Source organism: Lampetra planeri, chromosome 14 (assembly GCF_965212315.1).
Source record: "Lampetra planeri chromosome 14, kcLamPlan1.2.h2, whole genome shotgun sequence".
NCBI classification, from domain to species: domain Eukaryota; kingdom Metazoa; phylum Chordata; class Hyperoartia; order Petromyzontiformes; family Petromyzontidae; genus Lampetra; species Lampetra planeri.
In genome coordinates, this window is record NC_136120.1 from 4648000 (window position 1) to 4675106 (window position 27107).

Below are 27107 nucleotides of genomic sequence, written 5' to 3' on the forward strand. Positions count from 1 at the left end.
AAAATCCGGAAAGGCCAATGGTGGTGCATCTGTCAGACATGAGCGCAGCTGCTGGAATGCCTCTTCCTCCAGAGGGCCCCAATAAAACCTTCGCCGTCAACACGTGCAAGAGCTTGGCAATGGTTGCGAAGTTGGGTACAAACCGGCGGTAGTAAGAAACGAAACCCACAAACCGGCGTACCTCTGGAACCGTTGTGGGAACAGCCCAGGCCCTCACGCAGGCCGTCTTTTCCGGGTCTGTAGCCACTCCAGACTCACTGACGACGTGGCCCAAGTAGCGTACCGACGACTGCATAAGGTGGCACTTCGATGGCTTGAGCTTCAAGTTCGCGTTCCGGAACCGCAGGAATACCTGACGTAATCGGTCAATGTGTTCCTCGAATGATCAGCTGAAGACAATGACGTCATCCAGGTAGATGAGGCACGTTTCCCATTGGAGGCCTGCTAAGGCCAACTTCATTATGCGTTGGAACATCGCCGGCGCAGTCTGGAGGCCCATAAGCAGGCAGTTGAACTCGAACAGGCCCTGTGGTGTCCGGAACGCTGTTTTAGGCCGGGAGTCCGTGTCTAGTGGGACCTGCCAGAACCCGGACAATAAATCCAGCATACTGAAAAATTTTGCTCCCACCAGTGCATCCAATGAGTCGTCGATACGTGGTAGGGGATATGCGTCGGCCAGCGTGATGGCATTGAGGCGTCGGAAGTCCATACAGAATCTCAGTGACCCGTCTGACTTCTTGACTAGTACCACCGGTGCCCCCCAGGGACTCGAGGATGGAGAAATTATGTCGGCCCGCAGCATCTCCTGCACCACTTGTTGAATGTGCCCTTTTTCCATTGGGCTCATTCTATATGTGTTTTGGCGCAGGGGTGCGGCATCTCCCGTGTTGATGTGGTGCTGCGACAGATTTGTGCGCCCTAGGTCGAACGGTCCCCGGCTGAACACGTCCGAGAACTCATGCAATAACGAGTGCAGCTGCTGTTTCTGGTCGGGCGGCAATCCCGGCTCAGGCCCCGCCAGCTGGTCCATCCACGATTCGGCCCCTCTGTCCTCGGACTGGCTGATGCTGCCTACAAGCTCGGGCTCTGTCCCTGGCAAGGGACTAACGTGGGCCAGAACTGTTCCCTCCTGCACCGTCGCTGTTCTATCGGAGGTGTTCAGCACCTGAATGAACAGATGCTGGTTCCTCTGTACAATAGTTTCGGCTCCCACCAGTGCATGGCGATCCATGGCAGCTGACGCCGGAGACACCAGGATGGGTGAGTCTGGTCGGGCTGTCACGAGGGGGGACCGATATCGCAGCGGAATTAGCATCTGGGCTGCCGGGGGAATGGAGACAGACTTACTGACCAGAGCCTGCACGTAGGGTACACCCCGGCTGGCCCCCTCCGCCTTTAGGAAATGGAGATGAGCTCCCTGGACTTCCACCCGCCCATTGGCCAGATCCATTTTCATTGGCATCCGCCTCAGAAAGTCCGTCCCCAACAGGCAGGGTACGGGCAACGTTGCGGAGACAAGGATGGGTCCTGCTACCGAAAGCTGCCCAATCTGTATCGGGGCTTCAACCTGGCCCAGAAAGCCCATGCTGCCTCCATTTGCTGCAATGAACGTTGTCTTGACGTGGACTAAAGGTCGGATTTTATCCGGCAGCATCTCGTGCATGGTGCTCGAGATGATCGTGGCTGATGCCCCCGTATCAACCAAGATACGTGCCGACACTCCCGCGATTTCACCGACCAGGACCGAGGTTCCTGACGTGGCCGCTACCACCCGCCTTGCCAGCTTCCTCCATTGTGTGGCTGAGTCCGGCCACTGACCAGGCGGTGTCTCGTTATCCTGTGGTGCAAGGTGAGATGATGGGGGATGGATGTGAATGGACCGAAGATGGGGTTCCTCCCTTTGGAGTGCGTCGCAGCAGGTTGAGCGCGCCCTTGTTACATAGTGTGGGCTTCCCCCTGGGTTGCGGGCTGGGCTCTCTATGTAGTGCAAATTGCCCCCCCTTGGTGACGTAGGATGGGCCCCCCTTGTGGTGTGGGGGGGCCCCCCCATTGTAGGGGGCGGTGGGGACTGGGAAGTGGGCCTTGCCGTGAGCCCCTCCCTTCTCCCCTCCATTTCCTTTGTCACGGGGGCGTGGTCCCCCTGGTTCCGTCTCGCTGTGCCGCCAAGCGGTGGTGAGGCGGGCCGTGGAATTGCTTCAGGGCGCAATGTCAATTTTGTGTGCTGCCTCAGCCCAAGGGCCGTTGCCCCTGGCAACTCGCCAGCGTCGCAGGTAACTGGTGACGTCACTTCCGGTTGTGACGTCACGCCCGCCCGCGAAACCACGCCCGCCCGCGAAACCACGCTCGCCCGCGACGTCACGCCCACCCGCGACGTCACGTCCGGCCGCGACACCACTGCCGGCCGCGACGCCACTCCCGACCGCAACGCCACTTCCGCCCGCGACGTCACGCCCGCCCGCGACGTCACGCCCGCCCGCGACGCCACGTCCGGTCGCGACGTCCCTCCTGGCCTCGGCGCGATTCCCGGTGCGGTCCCCGGCCTCGGTGCGATCCCCGGCGCGGTCCCCGGCCCCGGCGCATTTCCCAGTGCAATCCGCGACACCACTTTCGGCCGCGATGTCACTTCCGGATGCAACGTCACGTCCGTTCGTGACGCCACTCCTGGTCGCGACGCGATCACTGGCCCCGGCGCTATCCCCGGCGCGATCCCCTTCCCCCGACCAGGACAGTGGGGACTAGGAACCGACACCGACGGCGCCCACACCGAGGAGACTCCCGGTGAGTTTGCGGCGTCGGAGTTGTAATTGCTCGGCCCGACCGAGAGGCCGGGCGGGACGGCGTCACTCACCTGGATCCTGTCGGCGTTCGGCCCCGGTGGGTTCCAGGTGGCGTTGGCGGCCTCCGGCTCCGTGCGGCACCCCCTCGCCACATGCCCCTCTCGACCACAATGGTGGCAGACCCACGGGACGGTCCGTCGGGGGGGCTCGGCGCGATGTTGTAGAGGCGGCTGCCAGCGACGCGGCGGCTGGTCGCGCCCCTGGTCCCTCTGCTCCGCCAGTCCCCGGATCGCTGTGTACACCTCCCGCAGCGATGGCTCCGGCTCAGACGTCGGGGGTCCGTTCCCAGCTGCCCCACAGGCAGCCTGTGGCGACGGTGCAGGTTCGGCGGTTGGTGTCGCTGGACCCAGTAGCGCCGCGGCAACGGCTCAGCTGTTCCCCCCCCGCCGCGCCAGCCACCCGGCCCACGAGTGGCGCCCGGCCCATGACCTGCTCGTGGGCTTAGATGGTCTGGGCAGCCCACAGCGAGGTGCGTTCCTCCGGCGTCACCACGGGCATTACAACGCCAGCGCGGCAAGCGTAGGCGATGAGGTGCTCGACCACGAGTGCTTCTTCAGCCAGGCGAGGGAAAGCCCTCCTCGCCAACACGAGCAGCGCACCCCTGTAGGCTAAAGGGGATTCTCTAGCCCCTCGCTGGCGGTCCTGGAACCGTTTAAAGGCTCCTTCCACCGGGCAATAGATCTCCCCCAAAGCCTCGTAGGCCGCCTGTAGCGTGGTCTTGCTGTACGAGGGAAGGGAGGTGTAAGAGGAGAGTGCCTCTTCGCCCAGAACGGATGGCAGCGCTCGTAGTGCCTCTTCGTCTGTCCACTCGAAAGCGTGGAAGGCAGCCTCGAATCGGCGGACAAACCCCTCCCAATCTTCTTCCTCGGCCACGAACTTGTCGACGGGCCCCAGCCAACGCGGCCGTCCTGCCACCTGCTCTCGGTGTTGGATGTTTAGCCCTGGGGGTTTTGGCGGGAGCGGCGGCGGCTGACGTGACGAGGTTGGTTGCGGCTCCTGCCCGGCCGGCTGGTCGGCCTCCGGGTCCCGTGGCCTCTCCTCCCGTAGTACGCGTGGGGGTGGGGGTCCCGGTGCTGGCGGGCGCCCCATAGGGAGCCTTTGCAGTAGCTCCTGGAGTGCCCTCTCCACGCGGGCCATGCGGTCCTTTATGGGGTCCTCCAGGCGATCCAGCCCCCCTGCTGCTGCTTCTGATAGCAGGCCCCCTTGTTGCCCGGGATGGGAAGGATCCCCGGCCCCTGCTTCCTCTTCTCTTGGCTCTTTTCCGCGGGGATTCTTCTTTGTAGCCATTGTAGATCCCACCGCTGCCACCAGATGTAAAGGAGAGCCGACACAAGATTGCAGGGGTTTCGTCTTTTAATCCTTTTCTCCCATCCACACCTGTCCCCAGCCGTCCCAATCTCGTTCCCGTCAAAGGCCCCCCGTTCCCGCCCGTTCTCCCCTTATATCTACTCGATCACCCCTCCCACTAACCCTCCTATTGGTGGAAATCCTTCCCCTGACACCCCTACATATACATAACTCAAAACAACTCCGTATCGTTCTGCAGTGTAAACACATACCTGGTGATTCAGCTGCCTGGCATTCTGATTTTGTTTTCTATTGATAATAACTGGCTGCAATTCCAATTTCTACCTTGAATTATATTCTTGCGTATGGCAATATGTTCAGGAGGTAAATGCCAATGTTGAGGTCTGCTAGCCATGAGAGAGCTTCAGGAGAGCGGTTGTGTTATTTTACTGCTCTATACTCTTAGGTTTTTTTGGTAAAGTCACGTAGGTAAAAAGAAAAAAGATATAATAAAAACTATAGAAATAATAATAGAAATAAAATAATAAATCACTATTATTTTATTTCCATGATTATTTATATTATTTATTTTAATTTTTGCTTACGTGACTTTGCTTTTATAAAAATAATAGAAATAATAATAGAAATAAAATAATAAATCACTATTATTTTATTTCTATTATTATTTCTATTATTTTTATTATTATTTTTTTTACCTACGTGACTTTACCGAAAAAACCTAAGAGTATGAATCCTTGCAGTCACGAAAGCTTCAAATCTAGAATTGTACTGCTCCCCTGTTGAAGGAGTGCAGGCTACAGTGGTTTACTATGTGGACCATCGTTTGGGTTTGCATGGCCACAGTCGCACTGTGGCTCGCATTTACAATTTCCATTCGTGAAGGAGATGTGATCATAAGCCTGTTGATGTTCTGATGCGGTTGGTTGACTGTACGCCAGTGTCTTTGAGGTAAGTCAAAAGCCAGGAGGTGCGATGTTTGGGTCTTAAACGAGGTGTTTATTCTGGACCTTGTTCCACTCCATTCACCAGCGTTCTTCTGCATGTGGGTGATATTAGAGGATGGTGAAGGTGGGTTTACAAGAAGGGGGTTCGGAACTTGAGTCGGTGGTGGGGTTACACTTTTTAGGGATCTTGGTTGATGGATAGATTTGCATTTCCAATAAATCGTGTAAATGCTTATGCAGTTTGCACGTATGTGGATATTTGGTGTGATTATCTATATTTTTGTATCAGTTAAATATTGTTTTATTTTACCTCCTGGTGTTTGTGGGCTATTATTTGCTTTATTTGTGTAAGCAGACCTATTTCTTGCAGTGGCAAGGACTGTGTGAATGTAGTGACCATATATGATTTACGACCTGCACACACTCAGGTAATGAATCTGCACAGTTGTTGAATACCATATTATCCTTATAATATGAAATGATTTGGTTCCATAATTGAACGGTCCGTGCTGCACAAAGTAAATAATAGCATACATTTTATTTTGTCACCAATATAGATACACCAATATATATTCTGTTCTGAGCCCACCTTGTCACTTTCACAAACAAGAGATTCAAGGTCTCCAGTTTTAGCCATTCAATTGTGACCTTCAAAGCCACATGGGAAGTATGTTAATAAAGATGAGGCATGCGCCATTGTGAATGTGTAGAGGCTGCATTGGTAATTCATGGCAAAGCACAGTTTACAATTGAGTAGCATGATGTCCCTATGCAGTTAAGTATTTTCACTACAAGTTTGGAATTCTTATTCTAAAGGAACTGAACACAGTGCAGCGAATCTCAATTGGTTATTTAGTATGTGCCAGTCAAAACAATTTAAATTCATTACCACCATTAAGCGAGTTTTAAATTAGGCAAAATGTAACAATATGCTAATTATTCACGAGAAAAGAAAATCCTAGTTGAGAACAGATCTTTTCCATTGAAATAAGTCGCCGGGGAGAAGATAATACGATTTACAAAAATAGCTGAGGATTATTTTTAAATTTAACAATATGAGCCAGTGTCTTCAAAGTCCACTTCATGAGTCTTTATTGCCCTTTTCACAGGAGATGATGAACTTTTGATATCCATCATTATCGGGCACAGACGAACACGCGTGTGATTTACCGAGCCAAAAAAGGAAAAATCTAAAATTCCTTCAAACCTGCCATCTCAGTGACAGGTGGACCACACTAAGCCATGCAGACACACCATTAAACACACTGCACACCCTGAAAATTAGTAAGAATGCATTTATTATAGATGTGAAATTATTATTGTATATTTTTTGCACACAGTGCATGCCCAAAGACAAAGATCCCTCAGTCTGTATGGCCAGTTATGTATTTTTACGACAAGGTTGGAATTACTATTTTAAAGGACCTGAACACAGTGCAGTGAAGCTCAATGGGTTTATTTAGTACGTGCCAGTCAAAAAAAATATGAGCACCATTAAACGAGTTACAAGTTATGAAAAAATAAACAATACAGACTGTTAGTGAGCACCAATGAAGGCCATCACGGAACACGAGGAGACGGTGTGTCTCTTTGCCTTTGTGTTTTCAGTACTGATGTTTTCGCACTGCACATAGGTACTCACTTAAGGCTAAGTCGACCGAGGAGAGGAAAAGACCACGAATGGTTCATATTTTTGGCACACGTGTTCGCTGTGCCTAGAAATCGAACCCTGATCGTCGGGTTCATATTGCAGTGTGATAAACACGACGAGACTGCATACATGCACAAACAAAGACAAAGATTTCCACTTAGCCTTAAAAGACTTCGTAAAAGAGTACAGCACGCCCAGCCACCTTTGTCTCCCCAGTGTCGATGTTTATACATCGCATCAGGTACTCATTTGAGGCTTAGTTGACTTAGTTAAGGACCAGAACCGGTTCTGATAACGGTGGCCGTGAGCAGGAATCGAACTCGGTTCGCCGGGTTCATAGTGCAGCGTGCTAACCGATCCACCACCGCTCCCCTTGCACATACGCACGCACATGCACTCTACCCTGGCCCCCCACCTGCACAAATGTGCATATCTATATGCAGAGTCAATTAGCTGGAGTTAGCCGCTGTGCTCTCATACCGTAGCGCAGTGGGTCATCGCGGCAGGGCTGGCCTTGCAGCGACTTGAGTGCCCATTAACCTGCCAATGGGCTCTGCCTTAAATGCCTTTTCCAGCATGGGATGGATGCAAGAAATGCCACTGTAGTCAAAATCCCAGAGGTTTTAACAGCCCCCGGGCCAAATTTGATCTTGCGTTGCCAATGGCAGCCATTGATTTTATCGAGTTGACACACTTAAGTACTCTTTTTTTGTAACAAAAAAGTCAGAGTGATTGCATTGTAATGTTTGGTTTTGTTGGTTACAGAAGCATTTATTATGCTATAGCAGATCCAGCATCTGTTAGGGGTGGCTTTTTAAACCGTGTCATAGGGCATTTTATTTAGATTTCTTCATAAAAGACAGTACTTGTGTATTATTTCAATTAAAACATTAATTGCCAAGTGGCTCTAACTTGGGAAATCATGAACATTTCAACGTCGCTTTTCAATGTCCTCCCTCCCATTTTTGTTTCTTGCAAATGAGATCTATTTAAAATAGTTTATCTTTGGAAAATGTAGAATCATGGTTAAGGGACAGTTATTCAGTTTCAGGGGAAATTTCACATCTTAAAAAAAAAATCTGGGGTTTGAAACAAACACATACTTGTTACAAATTATTTATCAACAAACAACGACATGAACTTTTAATATTGTGAACAATATTATAGGATCAATTCTATTACCATCAGAAAAACTGAGATGCTTAAGATTTTCTTTGTTTTTGTATATTTATTTCTTCAATCCAAATTTCCACATGATAAGCCACTTTGTTGAGCTATCAATTGTGGCCAGTATGGCTTTTGAAAAAGAGCCGTGTAGCTCAGTGGGCCGTACCTGGTAACACAAAAAAAGAGTTCAGGAAACATCTTCGAATGCCACTATGAATAATTTTGGTGAAAGTGTATCTCATCACATACCTGCATTTCCCATACATATGCTAAATTCCTATTGATATGCAAATTATTTTGTCAAGGCGCCCTTCCCCCCTTCCAACCCAGCTTAAATATACGCTCCAAGCATGGTGGTGTTTCATTCAGACGCTGTCTCCCCGACAGACCTGGTCTTCACCTGAGGACGGCTGCTTGCGTTGTGGCCGAAACGTCGTGAGAATGATTTTATTATGTTTTATTTTTATTATTTTATTATTTCCCTTCTACGTGACTTTACCGAAAGAACCAAGAAGATGTATCTCCTTGTTTAACTCCCTTTTTAATATGTATTTTGCCACTGACTTAATGCGCAACAGTGTAGCTGTTCAACTTTTGTTTCTAGATTTAAAGGTTTATTTTTAAATGTTTGCTTTTAGGCATGGTTTTCAATAGCTGGGATGACTGCAACAATTTTCATTGGCTACGCAAAATTGCATCTGTTATCAGTATTCTTTTCAGAATCCGATTGATAAAATGTATGTAGTTGCAAATAGAGAACTTCCTCAACAAACGCTAAGGTTTGATAACATTGTTGGTTGGACTTTACATTTTACGTTTTTTTTTACGTTTTTTGTTCTTAATACTCCTCATGACAACCCATTACCGTAGTTTTATGAAAGTAACATTTTTATTTGATCGCAAGCCAATGCGCAGCCTAACGGCTATTCAAAGATAAACCAAGGTCTCCGATTGGAGGAAAGAGGCCTCGACAGGGATTGGTCAGGAGGCAGGGCTTTTGAAGTAATTGGAGGAAAAGTTTTGAATGAGAGTAGGCGGGAAATAAAGTGGAACCCAGAGGCGATGGTTTGGATCCATTAGAGGGAAAGGACAGGGATTGATATTCTTTGGTTCTTTCAGTAAAGTCACGTAGATAGAAAAAATATTAATAAAAATAAAGTGAATTAAAAATATCACATTTCGATCGCAACACAAGCGGTTGTCATTAGGAAAAGGGATTAGCCTCTAAAGGCAAACTGTTTATAAAGGTTTGGAGATGGGTGTAGCCCAAGTGTATCAGCATCACCAGGAGCATGGGCGGGGCAACAATGCTAATGCAGCAACAATGCCAATGCAGCAGCAATGCCTATGTAGCAAAGGGCCACCAAAAAAAATCACTGCACCCCACTCCACACACCACACTGTTGACGGTGGAGGTTGATTGACAAGAAAACACAATTCAAGTCATGACCCAAAGTGGTTGATGACATCTTTCCAATGAATTCTGAGTCAATAACCTTCCTCTCGGTTGAAATTGTGTCTGTATGTATGTGTAATGACAGGGTGACACCTGCCGGCCTGTAAGGGTAATTATGGTTAAAATGGCACATTAGAAATGGACCACTCTTTTAATAAGTCCTTATGTGCTGTGCAGTACATTAATGCACGTGTGTACACCAGCATGTGATGACTGAGTTGGGCCTGTGGGAGTCTGGCAGGGTTAATGATTAACCGGAAGTGTACACCAGTCATGTGGTTAATGGCGACTCGGTGAAGACACACGTGTTGTTGCATTTTACAGGTAAAAGGACACAGAGGTTGTTTTTGATCGTTATATAAATGTTCTAGACTTGTTCTCGGCTTGTTCTAGACTTCAAGCTTGGCTTTGAATTGTTAGTTTGTGATATATTCAATTGGAGGGGTTTTGAAACTGTGCATTGTAAAGGATGACGCACTGTAGTTAATACTTGTAATTCTTAATTCTCTAACCCTAATACTGTTTATTCTATAACCATGCCCATGCACCCTGAGTGTGACTACTTGCAATGCTATTGAGAATAGAACACATGTAAAGTAGTAAGTTGTACAATGATGACAAATACAGTACGTATACTGTACACATACAGTACAGATAATGGGTGTAAGATACTGATATAAGTGGATGGTATAGATAGACATACAGCTTAGGATTAAAGTAATATTCGAATAGTGAATTGCAAATGTTATTTTCAAAGACAAAGATGGTTTATCAGTAGTAAAATTGGGTTTAAGAGAAAACTGTTATTGATAAACGGCACGTGTATACTAGTCACTTGGTGAATGGCGACTCGGTGAAGATTGCTGTGTGACACACGTGCTGTTGCATCTTACAGATTAACCACAATAAATGTGTTTGCCCTCGATGTGGAGCACCTGTCCACGTCCTTCATTTCGAGTGTGCAACATTATAGCTGCATGACATAATGCCTTATTATGAAGGGGCGTATCTGGGGTAAAGGTTAAGGACGGAATAAGTTGAGAAGCTCCGAAGTGTCTAGACTCTAGAAGGTTCTATAAAGGGGGCGTGTCCAGACGTGAAGCTTGGCTACGCGAGGCAGATATAAGGAGCACCGAACCAGAGCTTCGGGGTTGTTAGCGTGGGGTCTGAGTCCTGGTTGCGTCGCTGACGTCGTCACCTCTTCGTCTTCGACCATGTGGCTGTTCTTCTGGAAGACCAGCTTTGTCGTCGCCGCTGCGCTCATCAACCAGCCAGCATAGCGCAGGACAGAGATGGGCTGCGTGTTTGGACAGCCTAGGTGTAGCCGCGTTACGAAGTGTATTGCCCTCTGTGCTCTTAATAAATAAGAAGCATTTTACAAGACGTGTGTCGGAAGTTACTCACTACATTTGGTGTCAGAGTGGTAACATTTTTTTTCTCATCGAAAGAAGACGTAAGATTAGAGAAAATAAAAACTATGTCGAAGTATCAGGAGAATCGGAACCCACCTGTGGCGTCTTCTGACAATGACGTTTTGATGAGGGAATTCTTCTGGGATGGATGGTGATGGGAATCAAGTTTTAGGTAGGCGTCAGGATGGGTTACTTTCCTGTAGACAGAATGGCTCATTGAGCCATCTGGACAATTTTTTATTAGGACATATAAGAAAGGTAGCATGCCATCCTTGTCTACCTCTGTGGTGAATTTGATAGTTGGGTGTATGGAATTGATGTGGTTGCAGAATTGGTTTAGAGCCGGTCGGCCATGTGGCCAGATGACAAACGTGTCATCCACGTACCTCTTCCACAAGGATGGGTGTAGAGTGGATGCCTGGATGGCGTCCATCTCAAATGATCTCATCAACCATTGGCTAAGGGAAATACAGTGAGGGAACATTCTGGAAAGGGGACTGATGGATATATATATACTGGGAGAGCACGAGGAGAAGGGACATTCAGAGGAAGATACAAGCTGGAAGACAAGCACAAAGCCGAGGGTCCCTTATTGTGGAAGTCTTCAAATAAAAGTGGCTCTTCATATTATTTGTCGTAGAGTTGTTAAACATGCACATGAACTGATTTAATTGCTCCATCTGCTCGGTGGACATATTCGTGGATATGTTCCATTCCTTAGCTGCCACCTCATTATTATTCTTGGACATCCGCTATCATCCCTTCTAGTGACGTGTCCTGCCCAAGACCACTTACTTTTCCTAACACTCCGAATGATCTCATCAACCATTTGAATTACGTTATGTTCGTTAATTAGATCAGAGAACATATAACGATTAAATTCAGTATTGACAACACATGCATGCTTGTAAAAATATGCAACATTGTGGTTTGCTTTGAAAATGAGCCATTGCACGATGCACCAGTAATGAAAGGTTTTGCCCATGTGTGACGGAGCAAATAGCGGCTGCAGTTGGCTGCTCGCACACCTGAGCGCAGCGATGGCGGAGCTGGCCGTTAGAGGCGATTAAAGGCCTAGTCCCCCTGGGAGCACCCCACATCCTCTGCAATGACACCAACCCTTGACTGCCCGGGCCTCCTGGGTGATTTCTGACATCTTCAAAGGGCCTCCTTGTCTAGGCTGGAGAGTGCACGCATCGTGACCTTTCCATTAAGGTGGCTTTGTGGCAGGTGCCCTTTAGCAATTGCCATAGCCAGATATTTTAATGCAGGTTCACTCAAGCCCACTGAGTGCCAGTGTCAAGACTGCATGCATAGGAGATGCATGTGAATATTAATATAGTTTGGTTATTAATTGGTTGTTCATTTTACTTACAGCGCACACAAAGTGATCTTGGATTAATTGACTCTGAAATGCTAACTCTGTTCATGGGCATTGTTAAATTGTAACGTAAAAGTGTTGCTTCATTTTCATGTTTATTATTGAGTTTATAGAGAACACATTGTCTATGCAACCCACTCATTTGATTAAACAACTGCAATGTGTGCACAATTCAAGTTGCATTATCTAGAAGAAAACAAACAATATAATTAAATGCAATGTTTTTAAGCATTTATTTATATCATTAAAAACAAAATGAGGTAACAATGCTGTCTGTCATATACAGAGTAACACTTTCTAAAGATGTTTTCAATTAATTTTACACAAATAATATAGTTATTAATACAATTTGATCATTATTATTTATTCCTGAGAAAGCTTACAAACTTATGTTTTTTTTTTAAATGGGTAAACAATCTTTGAATTACATTTGGAAAGTGCTAACTGGCGCTAACGTTTTGTGCTGCAGTGGAGAATCTCATGTTGAAATTTTTTTTTTTGTATTGCAAACTTCCACAAGGCAATTTACATATATGTGCTCTTTCAAGAGCTTCCACTTGAGGCTCCGGAATAATGAAGCCCTGCACATGGTGTTCTGGAAGCTGTAGAGAAGATACTTGGCAGTGCGTTGATAATTTTGTACTAATGTGTATTCAGCAGACGTCGGCTTGTTAAGACTGTGGCTCTTCTGAAGGTATGCTAATGCATCTGTTTGAGTGTTTACACGGTAAGTGTAAATACAACGGAGTCAGCTTAACATTAAGTTGCCTTTTAATGGAATAACTTTGAATCTTCTGCTAGGAGCCGTTCAGACATTTACATATTTGACTGAAGACCTGAAAATAATAGTTGTTGTTCACGGAGAAGATCCTTACTCGAAAAGTTGGAATTTTAAAAAGTGCAGTAGTTAGGCATGTAAGTCAGTTTGAAACAACTTGCAAGAAAAGAGAAGGGATATTGTTTCACATTTTGAAGGACAACTGTTTGAATTTTTAGCACTCTTGGAAAAACCTAACTATAAGTGAATGAATGCACACGGGAGTGTTTGACCAATTGTATGGTCCATAAGCTCATCTTGCAATGCAACGTTTTATATCCATAATTAAAGCACACGTCAATGCTGCATCACATCAATTACCATGTGACACATTGATATCAATCTCTCCCATTGACATTTGTTAACATCCAAGGTCTTTATAGCTGCTGATCCACATCCTCCTCCTCATCATCAGCAGCCAATGTATCCGCTGCTGCATGAAGGCCTCCCCCACACCATTGCTGTCTCATAATCCTGCGATGCCAATAAACATTTTCTCAGTGGTCACCCTCAGGAGATGTCTCTCCATTGGCCGCCATCATCGATGTTGATACTACTGCGCACATACTAGAAACTCGCACTGATTATTTATCCACCAGAAAACACGTAAACGGAACAAAGGGAGTGGAACAGCGCACTGCGATATGAACCCAGTTAGCTGAGATCGATTCTCTGCAATAGCTACATTTTTCCTGCTATCTTTGCCTTTGAGACAGCAGGGACACCAAGGCGCACTACTACAGGCAGGACTGGCCACAGCGGAGGAACAACGTCAAGTGGGAGCCACTGGTGGACCCCCGGAAAGTGCTGATGCCATCACTCCACATCAAATTGGGCCTTATGAAACAATTTGTCAGAGCTGTATATAAGAAGTTGGCAGCCTTCAAGTACATTCAAGACTTCTTCCCTAAGTTGTTTGAGGCAAAGATTAAAGCCGGTATCTTCATCGGACCACAGATAAAGAAGATCCTGGAGTGCAATGAATATCCCAAGAAGCTCACTAGTGTAGTGACTTCGAGGAAACGAGGTCGGAGTTGAGGCACACTCTTTTTATTAACTCAGGGACAGACATAATAGTTGAAGGGGTAACGGCCCCTTCACCCGTACTATGGGAAACCCACCCTAGTACTAAGCCCTCTGTCCTGTTCCCCAGTCCTCCTCTAATGGGCTACGGGAGGCTGTCTGATCTGGCCCTGGTAAGCACACATCTCTGCACCAGCTAAGCCGGCCCTGCCCTCACAAGGGCAGAGGTCCGGGAGCTCTTGGGCCGCGCCGCTGGCTTACCCAGCTCGGCCCTGACAAGGGCAGCAAGACAGGGGAGTCCCAGGGCCTAATCTCCGAGTCTTCAATCTTCACTGGTCAGCTTCGTGTCGAAGTCCCCCCAAGCTCTCTGGCTCCCCGCCTTTTATAAAGATCCCCTCAGAGGGGCGGGGTCGTGGGGGATGACGGATGCGGACGTCGGTGTGGCCACCCGTGTGTGCGGGTGCCGACACCCCTGTGTTTCTTGTCCGCCGTTTCTCCTGTAATAACCCCTACATCACCCCCCCCCCCCCCCCTGTACAGCTCGCAGCCGTCCCGGCTGCAACAATCCCTCAACCCCCAAGAATAAAGATTTAATACAGTCAACACGCGTGTGCCTCGTAACAGTAACAATAACAAGAACAAGTGTAACAACAACCGACGGTCCCCTATAAATACCCACTGCCCCAAAATGCAACATATATACAGAACGTGGTTCCCCATCCCCCTGCACACAAAAGAAAAAAAAACAGGTGAGTGAGCCCACCAGCAGCGGAACACGCGCGGAAAGCAATTCACAATAACTGGCGCGTCTTGGCGCGTGTCCGTGCAGCGGGCCCGTCACAAGGGCCCGACCCGGTAGGGTCGGCGGCAGGTGGTGAATGTACAGGTGCGCGGCCCTCCGGCATCCTGCAAGAGCCAGCGTCGACCCCCTCGGAGGAGGCTGGCGGCCGAGAGGGCATCAGTCCTTGGGCCCCTGAAGATGGAACAGTTAGCAGCGGATCAGAGGCAGGCGGCGACACCGCCCTCCAGGAGTCAGTGGACCCCCCACATGTTCGGCCATAGTCATGAGAGGAAGCATGTGGAGCAAAGAACGGCTTCAACCGTGAAGGGTGAACAAACCACCGACGTTTCCCCCATTTAATGCGAACACATTGAGGCCGCATAACCTGCACAATTTCCACGGGGCCCCTCCATGGTCTCAACAACTTAGACGAGGTGGCCAATGGCACCTGGGGGCAGTGCAGCCATGCTCTGTCGCCCGGGTGCCATTCGTGCGTGTGTGACTGGCGCGATCGCAACTTTTCATTTTGCTTCTGGCGCAGAGTTTTGCATGGCCGCCTCCCGTGCATCAGCCAACCGGAGGATGTTAAACTTAACATGGTCCGCCAACTTAGATTTAGCGTGCGGCGCGGCACTCGTCAGCTGAGTCGCGACAGGCGGGTCAACTTCGCGGCCATACATTAAAAAAACGGCGAGAATCCCGTCGCCGCGTGAGGAGCCATTCTGTATGCTGCTAGGACTACCGGGATCTGAAGGTCCCAATCGGTTTGGGACTCAGATACCTGGTGGGATAGCATGGACGTAAGAGTCCTATGCAGGCGTTCTACAATCCCATCCGTTTGTCGGTGGTAAGGCGAAGTACGAATTTTCTTTGTACCCAGAAGCTCACACACCTCGTGTAAAAGGGCACTAGTGAAATTCTTTCCCTGATCGGTCAACAACCGTTCCGGAGCGCCCTTGTCGAGGACATAGCCGTGAACAAAAGCCTCTGCAACGGCTGCTGCTGACTGGTTGGCGAGGGGCCAAGCCATAGGCCATCGCGTGAAATATTCCACGCCAACCAGCAGGTACTTATTACCCCTCGGCGTGGAAGGAAACGGCCCCAAAATATCGAGGGCGACAAGCTCATTAACCTGGGTGACCGAAATAGACTGGAGCGGTGGGCAGGCTCCCCTCGCTGGCGGCTTCCGTTGAGCACACTGGGTACAAGACTGCAACAGATCGTCCACATCCCTTGCCATGCCCGGCCAAAAGAAATTAAGCTGGAGCATGGCAAGGGTTTTGAGGGTGCCCAGGTGCAGGAGCCGCTCGTGAGCGGCCCATACAGCCCTACCCCTCAACGGGGAAGGCACCACCAGCCTGTGGCGGCGGATCGTACCGTCCCAATGCATGAGGAGGCCCTGGCACAACCCCCATGAGTCAACGCCCGACTTTCCCTGAATGGATCCTTCCGCGCGACGCCGTAGTGCCAGGAGGGAAGCATCCTCCATTTGGAGGCGCCCCCACTCCGCACATGACAAGCCCAGTAGGGAATCCTTCCCTCCCACAGCAATAGGTTCAACGTCCGAAGGAGTCTCAACGGCGGCCGCAAGGACCCGATCGTGGCTGTCGCTCGCTGATTTGCAACGCCCCGAGCCCAAGAAACAAGTGCAATCAGCAGCGACCGGCAGGCGTGACAGGGCATCGGCATTGGTGTGGTGAATCCCCTTGCGATAAGTTGTTTCAAAATTGAAATCCTGAATGATCTCCAGCCATCGGGACAACTGCCCCGATGGCTGGTGAATACGCAGGGCATACTGCAATGCCGCATGATCTGTACGGACGGTGAAATGCCGGCCGTACAGATATGGCCGGTACTGTTGAATAAAGAAAACAATAGCCAACAGTTCCCGGCGGGTGACGCAGTATCGCTGCTCGGCCGGAGACAATACTCTACTACCATAAGCCACAACGCGCTCCACGCCACCCAAAATTTGTGACAGCACGCCCCCAATCCCGGTGTTGCTCGCGTCCGTGTCGAGCACGAAGGGTAGAGAAAAATCGGGGTAACTTAACGGCGGGGCCCCCACCAGGGCGTCACGAAGAGAGTTAAAAGCGGCCTCCTCCTCCGGGCCCCAATGAAATTTCACCCCCTTGGCCGTTAAAGCATGTAATGGCTTAGCGATGGAAGCGAACTCCGTGACAAACCGGCGGTAATATGAAGCAAATCCGATGAAGCTTCTAGCCTCCCCCACCGAGGTGGGAGTTGGCCAGGAGCTGACACAACGCGTTTTGCCTGGATTGGTTGAGATGCCTGACCGGCCGACGATGTGACCCAAATATCTTACAGATTCGCGCAGCAAATGGCACTTTTGTGGCTTGAATTTCAAATTAGCTGCGCGCATTTTGAGAAATACGGCTCGAAGCCTATCAATATGTCCCTCGAACGTCTTACTGAATACGATAACGTCGTCTAGGTAAATCAAACACACCTCCCATTGCATGCCAGTGAGAACCAATTCCATCAGGCGCTGGAACGTTGCGGGAGCAGAGTGGAGCCCGATAGGTAACCGATTGAATTGGAAGAGGCCGTGCGGCGTTCTGAAAGCTGTTTTGGACTTTGATTCGTCGTCCAGGGGAAGTTGCCAAAACCCTGAGAGCAAATCCAAGGTGGAGAAGAATTGTGATCCCGCTAGGGCATCCAGAGACTCGTCCGTTCGAGGAAGCGGGTAAGCATCGGCCACCGATATCTTATTTAACCGCCGGAAATCGACGCAGAACCTTAGGGACCCATCGTGCTTTTTAACCAATACTATGGGTGCCCCCCAAGGGCTGGTCGAGGGAGAAATAATGTCAGAAGCCAACATGTCATCTACAGCCGATTTGACATGATCCTTTTCAGCGGGACTTAACCGAAAGGGATTTTGGCGGATAGGAGCGTTGTCACCGGTGTCAATATGGTGACGCAGCAAATTGGTACATCCAATATCGTATTTGTGTTTACTAAAGACGTCGGAAAATTCTCGCAAAAGGGTGCGCAATTTAGCACGTTGTGAGTCGGACAGGTCAGGTGACTCAGCACACAGCGCCTCCAGCCAACCCTCGTCAATGTCTGAGGGCAGTCGCGACTGAGAATCGGTGGCCACCTGGCCAATGATCGGCGTTTCCGCAGGTACTGGAACCGCATGTGCGAACACGGTTCCCTGCAAAACCACCGCCGTCTGTGTCCCGACATTGAGGACCGCAATAAACGGGTCCACATCCCCTTTAACAATAGTCTGGGCCGTCACCAAATCTGGCCCATTCACCCCGGCCCTAGACGGCCCCAGCATAATGCCCTGGTCTGAGACCCCTTTAGCGAACGGTCGACGCAACCGCAGGGGCACCAGCATCTGTGCCCCCGGGGGTATGCGCACTGTTCGAGCAACGAGTGCCTGTACCGTTGCACAGGCAGTACGCAAGGCAGGGGTGGAAAGCAGGAACGTTATACGTCGGCCCGATGGAAGCTCGATGCATCCCTGGTCAATCAAAATTTTGATGGGCAATTTGGCCAAAAAGTCTGTCCCCAACAGGCACGGAATTGCCAGCGAGGAGGAGACGAACACCGGGCCAGATAGTTTAATGTCCCCGATAGAAATTTGCGCTCGAATTTGGCCGATAATACCTAATGAGCCTCCGTTTGCAGCGTAAAACGGTATGTCGACGGGGAGCAACGGGCGACTTTGAACGGGCAGGATATTATAAATCAAATCGGAAATGATAGTCGCCGAAGCTCCCGTATCGACCAGTACCCGTACCTCCACCCCATCAATGTGCCCCGTGACAACGGATGACCCCGCCGATGCAGCTACAACCCGGTGAGCCAACTCGGACCATTGGCCCGGTTGGAGCGCCCTCCCCGTCAAGCCGCGACCCGACGCACCAGCACCCGAACCCCGAGAATCGTGTGTCGGACCATGTGAGAGGGAAGTGGGTGTGCGTGCAGGCCGAACATGTGGGGTGCCACGACTTGCCGGAGGATGTTGCGAAGGCTTTTGAAGAGGGCCGTCCTCAGCCTCAGGTCTCGCTCCGTGCTGTCGAGGAGCCCGGCATCCTGACGCCACGTGGCCCCGGAGGCCACAATTGTAGCACACGATGAGCGCTCCAGAAGACTTGGGCTGCTCTCGGTGGCTCTGTACGTCCCGAGCCGGTCGCCCGCCAGATCGCCATCCCACAGAATGGCCCGCAGCGAAGTTCCCCTCAGATTCGGAGGTGGTCGCCGCCACGGTGTGTCCCGCAGCTGCCTTGTTAGCCTTCCTCCGCTGGGAAATCAGATTAGCATGAATGTGCCGCGCAGCCCGCAATGACGACATGTCCGCATCATCCTGTGCTAGGATGACGAAGTCCAAGTCGTCGGCCAGCAGCAAAATTTTCTCGGCCACCATTGCATCGATCCCCTCTTCGTCCATACGCGGGAAGGCCGCCTTCGCCAATGACAGTAGGGCCGTGCGATACACAAGTGGTGACTCCTTGTCGCCCTTCTGGCACTCGTAGAAAAGCTGGCGACAATCGGAAGGCGGCCCATAAACCGTGGCCAGCAGCTGCAGCGCCGACTGAAGCGTGGAGCGTGCCGACTTGGGTGCAGCAGTGAGGGTGCCAAGGGCGTCGCCATTCAGCATCACCGGAAGAGCACACAGCGCCTCGTTGTCCGTCCACCCAGCCATTTCTTGGTGGGCGAGGAACCGGCGCTGGAACCCACCCCAATCGCCGCCGCTTGCTACGAACACCTGCAGGGCCGGCAGGCGTTGTTGAAATGTCGGCTCCGTCCCCGATCCTCTCGCAGCACTCGTACCATGTCCATGGACAGTATGAGGAGCAATGGCGGGCCCTAATGGAGGTCGCGCCGTCAGTGACGCGCTGGTTCCAGCTTGGTCGGTGCTGTCGTCCGCTGGTGATGACGTGGCAACCGCTGATAGGCAGTTACTGCGACCCGCCCCCGCCGATGACGTGGCGCTCGCTGGTTGGGCCCCGCTACCCGCGTGACGAGCTGGGGCCCCTCCCTCGGCTCCTACTGTCCCCGTGGAGGGAATTTCAAGCCTCCTGCCCATCGTAAAGGCGGGAGTTTCTGGCGGGCATTGTCCATCTTCCCGTCGCGTCGCTCCCCCTGGCCCCAGGCGAGTTATCTGCTCCAGCATGGCGGCCGCTGCATATAGGAGCTCCGCCAGTCGCGAGTGGGCTAATGCCAACTCATCAGCCGACGTCCCGAGCCTCTCCGACAGTCCCGCAGGTGTTGGAGCCGGCAGCGGTTGTGCAGGTACGTCGGCGGCGATGTCTTGCACCGCCTCTCCCTCGTCGTCGTCCTCTCCCGGGTCTTGGGCACGAGTCGTCCGTCTCGTATCCATGCTTGGACCACTTCTGACGCCAGATGTAGTGACTTCGAGGAGATGAGGTCGGATTTGAGGCACACTCTTTTTATTAACTCAGGGACAGACACAATAGTTGAAGGGGTAACGGCCCCTTCACCCGTACTATGGGAAACCCACCCCAGTACTAAGCCCTCTGTCCTGTTCCCCAGTCCTCCTCTAATGGGCTACGGGAGGCTGTCTGATCTGGCCCTGGTAAGCACAGATCTCGGCACCAGCTAAGCCGGCCTTGCCCTCACAAGGGCAGAGGTCCGGGAGCTCTTGGGCCGCGCCGCTGGCTTACCCAGCTCGGCCCTGACAAGGGCAGCGAGACAGGGGAGTCCCAGGGCCTAATCTCCGAGTCTTCAATCTTCACTGGTCAGCTTCGTGTCGAACTCCCCCCGAGCTCTCTGGCTCCCCGCCTTTTATAGAGATCCCCTCAGAGGGGCGGGGTCGTGGGGAATAATGAATGCGGACGTCGGTGTGGCCACCCGTGTGTGCGGGTGCCGACACCCCTGTGTTTCTTGTCTGCCGCTTCTCCCGTAATAACCCCTACACTAGTAAGGAGAAAGCGGCTTGGAACAGCTTTGTCGCAGTGGTTCGTGGCTTCCTGGGCAATCACAAGGTCGAAAACGATGTGGAGCTGGTTGAGACTCTGGTGAAGAACTACGGTACAATGGGCTGTAGGATGTCCCTCAAAATCCATATCCTTGATGATCTTGATGAATTCAAGGAGAACATGGGAGTGTACTCGGAGGAGCAAGGCGAGCGCTTCCACCAGGATATACTGGACTTTGAATGCTGCTACCAAGGACAGTATAACGAGAACATGATGGGAGACTACATTTGGGGGCTGATTCGTGAAAGTGATTTACAGTATAATCGTAAATCTCGAACAATGACTCACTTCCAAATCTTTTTTAGTAATTTTTGTAATACTTTATTATGAATATATGTTAATTTTGATTAATGTTTTTTTTCTGACTTTCTAAAAGACATAAATTCGCCCGTTTTCTCATTGAAATTAGGTACATTTCAAAATATCACTGTCCTGATCACAAAAGCAAAGTTTGTGGGGAATAATAGCCATTTTCTATACTTTTTAGGCATAAGCAATTACGAAATGACACTTACTACCCAGGAACAAAAATTATGTTACATAGTGCTATCAAAACAACCCCCATGACCAACACGGCAAGAGGAGGCCTTCTTTCAGGACTCAATTGATAAAGGGCTGTATATGATTGTTATTATATAAGATATAATTAATTAAAAGGGTGAGGATAAACCAGTGTAAATTTCAATATGGAATCCGTGAGCTGTGCTAAGTGATGCAAAGCATAACAAAGCCTGTATACTGTACAAGCTGCGCTCGAATTTAATTTAAAAAATCCCTACAAGACTAGATAACATTATATTGCAATGGGTAGCACCCATGCCAACAATTAAAACATTCCGAATTGATAGGCTGGCCTCAGCTATTTAATCAAATACTCTATTATAACTTTCTCAAGGCACCACTAAGAGCCCAGATTAAAGGTATAAAATAACACGGTCAAGACTGTCATAAAAACCAACACTCCACTCAACTGTGCCAACAGCCAACGATAGACTTTGGAAAATAAATCTTTCAGGGTCCACAAGCAGATGTTTGGGCGACTTGCAATTCCTTAATTGCAGACAATGGACATTTAAAAATATCAAAAGCACATTCACTTTTACAGGCCAAAGAGCTTCTTGAACATGCATTATGCACAATAAATAGTCACAGCACAAAATACATCTGTTGTATCATAAAGCACAGCATGTGCAATTGGAAAGAGTATTGATTTGTGATCAGCCTGGGGAGAGAAAGGAAATAGGTACATAAATGCACATGAAGTATAATGGCCGAGGATTGTAGTTTTGTTTCATCCACGTAATCTCAAGTGGGTGTTTACAGTTAGTTATATCATTTATTCAAACAATCTTACACGAAGGTGCAGCTCAATGAAACGAGACATATTTCATTCAACAGGTTCATTTTGTCACAGGACGCAGTGATGAATTGTTATTCCAACCATGTGTCCATTTAAAATAATACAACGTGATGGAATTGGGGGAACAGTGGTAATAATGCAGTTTCTTGGTAAAGACCATTTTTATGCTCTACAATGCACATATCTAAGCCACATCGAGGAAACAAAAAAACGAAACCATGGCTAACTATGATTAATAAAGACCTGACAATTTAAACACCAAAGCATCCACAAATCCTGACCACAATTACTACTCTAACCTGTGCATTTATTGCGACCGCATGCCAGGAAAGTACAGTTGCCATAACATGGTGATACTGCAAGATATTGTATGATATAACATTCACCACGTTTGTATTGTCTGTTTTGTAAAGTAGTGCTATAGTGTCATATCTCACTCGTTTTATGCTGCTTGATGCTATTTTCCTGATTTAAAAACATCCATATTCTTGAACAAACTCATTAATCAAGTTCTAATTCATTAGCTATTATCTATTCAATTAGTGCTATGAAATACAATTTCTGGAGTAATCGGCATCATGGTGGTGATGATGTCATAGCTATCATAATTGATGAAACTGTTCAAAACTAAATTTTTCATGTAACTGGCAGCATGTGCATTATAAGCATTATTGGCTGTACAGATGTACCGATTGAAAAGAAATGACAAGTTTATGTTAAGTGAACTGGAATAAAGTAGACTTTTGAGTAATTATTCATATGAACCGATGCAATAAGATAGTGAAATACAGTTACACAATTGTGGGAAACTCATTGCGATCATCGTCATTTTTCTAAATGTATATCATATTATAATTTATCATAAAAACACATATTGTGGCAACCTTAGAGGAAGCAGAATAGAAATCAATCCATCTATACTGTGTTATGGTATTTTATTTTTAGATCAACAAAATAGAGACATCAGCGTTCAAAACATGACCCAAACATTTCCCACCGATGTGAAGATAAATGTACATTCACATTTTGTTGAACTTAAATCTGCACAAAAATACAGACCATAACTTCAGAATAATGACATTCATAATCATTAAAATTAAATTGCGTTGTGAAATTTCATAGATTCAACATCAGGTTTATTTTACGGTGGGGCCTTTATTAAATTCGGCGAATGTCAATTACAGTGCAGGCTGTGTTCCAATTTGGCAACCAAGCAACTGATTGAATGTGACGTTGGCAGTGAGCACAGCGTGTGGGTAAAGCATGCTCACCACACTTAGTGTCCACACAATGTAGTGAGCATCCCTATCCATGGATGCAATTGTCTGGCTCGGCTTGATCTCACTTTTCGAAGAATCACTTTTCAGGGGCTGGAGATGTCAAAGGACAAGCAGCTGCTATGGAAGCAACCCAAAGACGTTGAATATTTCCCACACATCACTGCACCTGGAAGACACCACAGTCATTAACAGTTGTTATTGACAAGGCTGGACGCTTATATTAATTAACGATCTAGTTTTATTCCCTACCACAATTCCGCGTGTGGGGTTTCTGCAAACATGAAGGTTACTTGTGCCTAAAAATGATACAGTTTCGAAACCACTGAGTAATGATGTAAAATAATATTTCTCTGAAAAGTAGTCTTTAGACTCAGTTTAAGAATTTATGGATAAATAAATGTGCCATATACGTGACATTCACAGCTGTTTCCTTATATGTTCTGATCTTAAGTTGTATATATGACAGAAATTATATATTAGAGAAATTATATAAAAACAAACACCAATCATTGAATTCAAAATTACATTGGCCTTATTTTAATCATAAATAACATGTCAAGGTTTTCTTTCTCATGGAATACTCGAATTGTTCAAACCCAAACACATGCACAGATAAATACATAGCAATATTTGCTATATGGAGCAGATAGTTCATTAATTTTGATGTTTTACCTACGTGACTTTACCGAAAAAACCTAAGAATAAAACATTTAGAGTTTAATTTACTTAGAGGAGGTCATGGATAGGTTTGACTAAAGGGTCTTACTCTCCAAAATATTAACAATGAACCTCAAATATAATCTGACGGTGCATTTTTGTCTAACCCTCTGAGGTCAAAGACAAATATCCCCCGTATAGCCTTACCAGACTGCTTGGGGAAGTGCTGTTAGCGAGCACCTTTGAAGGTTGGCATGGCACACGAGGGGGTGATCAGCACCACGCCCGGCCGCCTTTGTCTCCCGAGTGGCGATGTTTACACCATCACACGAGGTAGTCATTTGAAGCCGAGTCGACCTAGGGGAGGCCCAGGACCGGTTCAGATAATCGTGACTGGCGTTGGCCGCGAGCGGGAATTAAACTCAAGTTGTCGGGTTCGTAGCGCACCACGCTAACCACTGTGCCCCCATTACAGATACGGAGGATGGACAGAGCTTATTCATAAGCACTTTCATTCTAAGTATGAAAGCAAACAAAATAGATGGATATAACATTGCATTTATAAATCTTATGCAATTAATTAAACTTGCTTCTGGATACAAACTTTTGTTAATTTCTCAAGAAGACATCTCCATGCACAAGTAACAATAACTCATCTATCAAGGCTGTTACATATCAATGAGCAACGCGTATTTGAAGCAGCAACGAATAGCAACTGGTGGAATGTTGCAATGCGTTTAAACTCGTTATTCACCACCGTGGAGGATCGTGTGTAAAAAATACATACGCAGCTTTAAGTCCATTTTTCATAAAAAAAAAAAGTTTCCAGTCCACCAACCAAAAGGCCTCCTGAACGAATTTGTCACGGCACAATTTGTTTAATGACAGCACACTGATTAAACAGGCGAACCTAGGATCTGTTGAATCTGTCAGTCTGTGTTGTGGTGTTCACCTTGCATGACCCAGACTTGCCAAAACATGCACCTCTGACCATTTCGAAGCATGAAATGAACACGATACGGCAAGGTGGACAACAGGGCAGTCTTGTTCAAAGCTGAACAGTTTGCAACTCAAAGCCACATAGCACTGCTCTACAAGGATGTATAACTTCCAAGCCTGACTTTCCATTCCATTTGGCATGTCGCATCTGAACCTATCCCAGAGCTCCCCTAAGTGAGTTCAGCCTGAAATTAGTTTCACGGTAATAAGTGCGAGGGAATCAAAAGTGCGCCGTGCTGATTACACCCCACCTCCTCACTGTGTCCCAAGCTGCCCTTAATAGGTGCTCACAAACAACACTTGCCCTGAGGATCTACAGGACTAAAACAAGGGGGGGTATTGTTTATTTAAGTGCCACGCGGCTGCACTGTAATTGGCACGGGTAATTAGCAATTGCTTAGCCACATTCTCACGCTGCTCAGCAACAGATTGGGAATTGCAAATTCGCACGCATGCTTAATTCATTAATTAGCTGCAATAATTAATTGCACGGGGCTTGTTAGTAGCTAGTAGGTGAGCCGTGTCCCTCCCGTGTTTGTGAATGAGCCTTGATTGAGTTTGGGTTGTAGGGAGCTTGCTGAAAAATGTGTCGTAAGAATTTCACTTTAATATTAATTCTATATCTTTTTTAGCTTTAAAGTTTCATTCTATTTTATTCATATTCTGTTTGATCACTGAATTGTGTGAGAGAGAAAAGAAATGTGACAAGGAAGCTTAGACATCAAACTTAACAACATTTAGAAATGTAATGCAACTCAGAGAGTCGGCTAACACACAGTTAACACTTTACCTGGTTGATGAAGTCCTTCCAAAGATTGCTAAATTTTGCATCCATCTTGTCGGTTTAAATTATGTCTCACCCAAGCCCTCTTTGAATTTTATCCCCACCCTCTCGCCTCTTTACAGCCTCCCCTCCTCCTCCTCTATAACACATTCCTGCGGAGGGAGCTGGTCGGAACGTTGGGTTGCTCGGTCAATGGCCAGGGTCAACGGCGGCGTGGTGTATTCCGCAAATATGGCCGACTGTGAGTGCGGGCACAAGCCGGCGTGATTCGTTTTGTTACTTATATTCTCCACAATGGCGTTACTTTTGTTAAGCTCAGCGAAACAGGCTTAAAGCAATCAAAATATTTGATACCTTGGATCTATCATCCCTTTTGTATAAAAAAAATGTGGTATTCAGTTTACTGTCGTGAGTTGATGTTCTCAGCCCAATCACAAATGACTGCATGTAAAAAAACAAATAATATCAATTGTTTTTTGCAATTGCATTATTCTGTCTCTGAGAATTAACGTATCGACTTAACTACCAATTGGGACTCCTACTTTATGGACCAGAGGTCACTTGAATGCATCTCCGAGGTCGATTTGTGATCTCAGCTTGTGGGCCTTTCAAACACAGAATTGCACTATGTGAGACATCCGAATGGATTGCCTCATGCAATGACACTGATCGCGGAAATTGGATACAATTGGGGACAAATATGATACAAATCATATTTAGAAGAAGGCTTTTCTCACATTAATGGACCAAAAACTCATTCAGATGATTTAATGAATGGGTGCTGGAAGTGATCCTGAATTTAAAGCATGGATCCAAAACACGAAAACTATTTTCATACATTGCTTAAAAACACACACATTTTCTAACAATGGTACACTAAGAAATACATACGTAACCAATGATATGTACGTATATATATCTGAAACTGAACCACAGCTGGCCTGTATGCACAGATCCACTGTTCATTTGATTGGGTCAATAGGCCAGCACACAAGTGGCCTACAAGAAATCAACTTCTGCTTTGTGATAAGGACATTGTTGATGTGATGTTGCTGTTGCCACGGCCCATGTGGTGCACGAGGTGTGTCATTTATATTCTTGCTGACTCTTGGATAAGAGATATATCGATAAACCCTAGCTCATGTACCTTTGGGCTTTGATAGCTTCAGCACTGATCCTGTCTTCTTAACACATGTACCATTTTTGTTAAATGTTACGTTGCAGCGTTTAGGGTAAATATAGTAACGTAACATAATTCACTGAATCATTTCA

At 47.8% G+C, this 27107-nt stretch overlaps 1 long non-coding RNA gene across 1 annotated transcript; it reads right to left on the bottom strand.

Annotated features, from left to right (window-relative positions):
* Positions 1–23433: 23433 nt before the first annotated feature.
* LOC144722451 (uncharacterized) lies at positions 23434–25351 on the bottom strand. The gene is made up of 3 exons (XR_013586052.1): positions 25005–25351; positions 24260–24409; positions 23434–23561 (listed from the first exon to the last, which is right to left on the bottom strand). It is a non-coding gene; the product is annotated as an uncharacterized LOC144722451 (long non-coding RNA).
* Between the last annotated feature and the right edge of the window lie 1756 nt (positions 25352–27107).